The 5,084-nt window shown below is 42.9% G+C and overlaps 1 long non-coding RNA gene across 1 annotated transcript; it reads left to right on the forward strand.

The window, feature by feature from the left end:
- The first annotated feature begins 1,737 nt into the window (after positions 1-1,737).
- LOC143024109 (uncharacterized) lies at positions 1,738-3,531 on the forward strand. Its single transcript, XR_012966263.1, has 3 exons — positions 1,738-2,615; positions 2,788-3,141; positions 3,415-3,531. It is a non-coding gene; the product is annotated as an uncharacterized LOC143024109 (long non-coding RNA).
- Positions 3,532-5,084: the final 1,553 nt, after the last annotated feature.

The following is a 5,084-nucleotide window of genomic DNA, read 5'->3' on the forward strand; positions in this document are numbered from 1 at the left end:
ACCCATTTTCATTTAGTCAGGGCAATATGTGGTCTGTACAATTGAGATAAAATTTTCGCGGACTGTGGTGTCCATAGAATTGCCTAAATGGTAACTTCCATTGCTTGTGTTATCAGTACTGGTCCTGCTTCCTTCTGTGAAAGACGTGTTTACCCCATCTGCATATTCATACAGCCCCGGTAAGGTTTTGTGTCCATTGGCACACCTCTTGCTCTTATGTTACGATCGTAATGATTAGATAGGGAAAGTGAGGTTATTATATTTGTGCACGTGGTAGTTTAGAAAAAAAAATTGTGTGTTGTTTAGGTATAAATGAACAGTGATTGTATACACGACTCGTATGATAGAGAAGGAAGTGTCATTATGTATTTTTTTTTCAATTTAATTTTAGGTTCTGGTGACTAAATATGAAGAGAACTCATATATATACACAAGAGGAGCTGGCCAAGCTCGTAAACTCTGATGAGTTTGAACTAGAGTTGACGTTAGATCAAACCATCGTGACCGTGGGTGAAATATCGAGGAGCGAGGCCCAAGGTAGCATTATACCTGCATCGTCTCCTGTGTCTCCTATTTTCCCAGAGGCACTTATTGATTGCTCAGAAGATCCTCATGGGGATCTTAGGGCTGTCATTACACCACGTAATGAGCAGAGTTGGCAAGATATTCCATCAACATCAGGTGCGCTCTTTACCTCCACTCCAAAACCCAAGCGCCGCCGTACTGTTATTACGGAGGAATCGAGTGACGATTCGGATTCAGACTATGATCTAGATTGTGTGTTTGAATCCCGAATTCGATCGAGTAGTATGCTTGGTGCTGAGGGAGATGCGTCATCCTTATCACCAAGCCCTATACATCCGGTCACAACCTCTCTCTCCCCAGTGCCTGCACTTCCGGTTATCCCCTCTGTCCCTCATTTACCACCATCAGTGCATAGGCGTACACACCCTGCCTCCCTCTCTCCCTCTCACACTCCACCACCATCAGTGCATAGGCGTACACACCCTGCCTCCCTCTCTCCCTCTCACACTCCACCACCTGTGCCTTCGCGTCCGGTCACCCCTACTGATGATGCCAGTCGGCATATTTTCGATTTATCTGCTGGCCAGTGTCGGGCATCAGATAAGACTGTGTGGTCGAGGACAGCTCTCCGGCGAACAATAACGTCGACTCGACCGGAAGTTCCTTATGACCAAGGCCTCACAGCGAAGTCAAATGCAGCAGTCTCTGCAAGGGATTTTTTTTCCCTATTTATGTCTGATGGCATGGTTCAAAATGTTGTCAATTATACAAATCAGAAAATTGACGCATTGGCTTCCAAATTTAGATATCAGGACAAGGCACAATGTGGCCACACTTGTCCTGAAGAGATTTGGGCACTTATTGGCATCCTTGTGGAAACGGGGTGCAAACAAGATAACAAACGGACAGTGAATGAACTGTTTCACACCTTGCATGGTTCAGTTTTGTGCCGGTGTGGGATGAGTGAGGCTAGATTTTGCTTCCTTCTACGAGCTTTGCGTTTTGATGATTTCACCACACGAGAAGAGCGAAGCAGGCTCGACAAAATGGCTCCTTTCAGAGACATGTGGGAGGATTTTACAAACAATTGCCAGGAAAGTTATGTCCCTGGAGAAGACATAACTGTAGACGAGCAGATGGTGGGGTTTTGAGAACGGTGTAAATTCCGTTTTTATATGAACAAGAAACCCCAAAAATATGGCTTAAAAATAATCATGGCGTGTGATAGCTACAACAGCTATTTTCTAAATGGGATGGTGGACTTGGGGAGACACCGACAGGAGCGTATAACCCCTGGAAAGATAGGGCAATACTACACAATGAAGGTGTGTGAGCCCTATCTTGACAGCAATCGCAACGTAACAGCTGACAACTGGTTCACATCCAAGTCCCTTGCAGAAGTGCTGTATAGACGAAGGACGACGTTAGTCGGGACGCTTCGTCGCAAGGGATATGTGCCAAAAGCCATGCTCGATCTAAAGTTAAATAGGCCAATCAACACCAGCATTTTCTTGTTTCTTCAAAACATGACAATGGTGTCATACAAGCCCAGAAGGTCAAAGATAGTATTATTACTATCATCAAAGCACAATGCTTCAGAAATAGGGGAAAGGGGTAAGCCGGAAGTTATCCATTATTACAATAAAACAAAGGGAGGAGTAGATGTGATCGACAATATGTGTAACAGATACACATGTAATAGAAAGACACAAAGGTGGAGCCTTTGCCTTTTCTATAATGTTATCAACCTGGCAGTTGTAAACGCCTTTATTTTATCAAAAATACAGGGTGGCGTCAAAGCACGACGCATATTCATGCATACGCTGGCCAAGGAACTTGTCAAACCATGGGCCCAGGTGAGGCTTTCCTGGAGGGGGATGAAAAACTCTGTGAAATCTGCAATAAAGGAGGGCTTTGGGGTAACTGAGGAGAGGTCGGTGGCCAACACTGGACTCGCACCCAGGAAGAGACGTTGTGAGTTTTGTCCATGGAAAAAAGCCAGACAAACTAGGTCAGTCTGCATCAACTGCGACAAGCATGTATGTCAAGACCACCCCAACATCATATGCCACGAATGTCAGGAATAACTGGTAAGTACAATATATTCACAAAGTACAGGGGAAGTTACTATGGTAGACCAAGGCATCGTATAGTATGGTCATTCCTTGGTTGGGGTTGAGGTCATATATCATTATAGTTCTTTTTTTTTTTTTTAATTATACGCATATAACTAATCTTTCACAACTTTTTCATTTATTCCAGGCACCATGGTTTTGGAAAATTCCGGCTTTGGGAGGCACACCAAGGCGTCAGTAGATCTTATGTAGGCTAGTTATTAGGAGAGACGACTAGTATAATAGGTATTCCTTGGTCAAAGTATTTTTATAGTTAATTTGTCAGTAGATTTTATTCAGTGCAATAGACCCCAACTTTTATTTCTGGTCAAAGTTTTTTATAGTAATTGCCTTCTTTTATTTTTGTAATTGATCTATCACAAGGGCTCTGTGAGCCTTATAAATTTTCATAGATAACTGAGGAGAGGGCGGTGGACAACACTGCGACAAGCACTTATGCCCAGATGACTCCCACGTCATCTGCCACGAATGTCACGAATAGGTAAGTACAATATATTCATAAAGTACAGGAGTACAAGTTACTATGGTAGACCAAGGCATCGTGTAGTATGGTCATCTCTTGGTTGGGAGCTCCCTGAAATAAAACAAGGGGTCATATTATTATATTTCACTCTTTTGTATTATACGCATATAACAATCTTTCACACGTAGAAACGAAGTCTTTTATAAAAAAAAAGAAGTAATCATAGGCATCACTTTTACAAATTGTACGTAAAAACACGTTTTCAAAGTCACACTTTTTCATTTATTCCAGGTACCATGGTGCAGGGATGACCCGTCATTCAGGAGGTGCTAAGATAAGAGGGAGGGTGGAGGGGTGTGGAGTGTATTTAGGGATGGAATGGGTGGGAATGATTTTATGCCTTTTTCTTTTTGGCTACCCCCCTTGTAAGGGGGAAAGAGCCTTGGTATATGTATGTATGTATGTATGTATGTACCATGGTTTTTATAAATTCCGGCTTTGGATGGCACACCGAGGCGTCAGTAGATTTTATGTAGGAGAGACGACTTATATATTTTAACCCGCTACGACCGACAGGCCTTAAATAGGGCTGCATCGCAAACGTCCGACAGGCCTTAAATGGGACAGCTACTTTCAGCGCTAATAAAAACCGCGCTAAAATTGGTAGCACTGCTATATTTGGCCATGACGTAGTCCTATGGTAGTACTGTAGGCTAGCAGGAAGTAAACTGCTCTCGCCAGCCAGTGTGCCGCAAACTTTTGTGAGAGGCATGCGCATCGTGTCACGGCGAGAATTTTTACGTATTTACTTATTTACGAAACTATTATTTACAACTATGGCTCCTGGTGCTAAGAGGAAGCTATAATTTAGTGATAAACAAAGTGGGGCAAGACGCAAAGTGCACAGGTTGGAGGTAGATCCCGACCCCGCTATTGTGACAACATCATCACCCAGGCGTGGTGCAACCACAGCTGCAGCATCTGGTGGTGACCATAAACGTGCCAAAAACGGCATCAACAACCCCTGTTGTTAGTGCACGAGGTCGGGCAAAGCGGGATTCTGTGAAGCCAAGCGTGTCCACCCAGCACTGCGTGCCACCGCCGAGAGGCGGAGAGTTGCCGCTACCACAATCTTCTCCAACTCTCGGTAATTATTCCGAGACAACTATGGTGAGTAGAGCAATAAAAACTTGTAGGATGATGCATTGTCATGTCTACTAACAGCAGATTTTTTTCCAGAGTAATTCATAAGAGTTGATTTTTTTTATGATAATTGCGGTACTGGGAGATTGCTAAATTTTCGGCCGTCGGTCTTAGCGGGTTAAGTCAAAGTATTTTTATAGTTAATTTGTCTTCTTTTATTTTTGTAATTGATCTATCATCATGGCTCTGTGAGCTTATATTTTCATAAATATATGTAAATAAAACAAGTTTGTATATTTCATTTTTATTTTTCCTATCGTGTATTCATTGGGACGGTACCATGAAAGAGTGCCATAGTGCTAACATGACTGTATCATGTCCAGACCGCTCTCTTGTGATGTGGGAATAACAGGATGTAAGATGAGTACGGGTGACAAATAGCTATGGTAGAGATAGGGCACTCCCCGCGTCGAGCCCGGTCGGACTACAGAATACAAGCAATGTTTTTATTGAATAACAGGCTGTATGATATAAAAGCAATGATAAATAAAGCCAAAATCACAATTGGGGAGTGCTAAGTTGGCACTATATTTATCGGAGTGCCACGTGGTAATATCACCCTAATAAATCCCTGTGAGTTGCTATATTATGACGAGACTCACTTTTGTCATGCGACACGAACGCCGCGAATAAGAGGTTAGTGGGGGGGTGTTTGCAGGGGATAAAAGGGGCGTGGCACTCTTCCTGCTGTCAAGTGACAGTGATTTTGGAAATGCATTTTTATGTATAATATGTAAAAATTATGCCTGTAATTATTT

The sequence above is a fragment of the Oratosquilla oratoria genome, unplaced genomic scaffold (assembly GCF_046742065.1).
Source record: "Oratosquilla oratoria isolate Oo_2021 unplaced genomic scaffold, ASM4674206v1 SCAFFOLD93, whole genome shotgun sequence".
NCBI lineage: Eukaryota > Metazoa > Arthropoda > Malacostraca > Stomatopoda > Squillidae > Oratosquilla > Oratosquilla oratoria.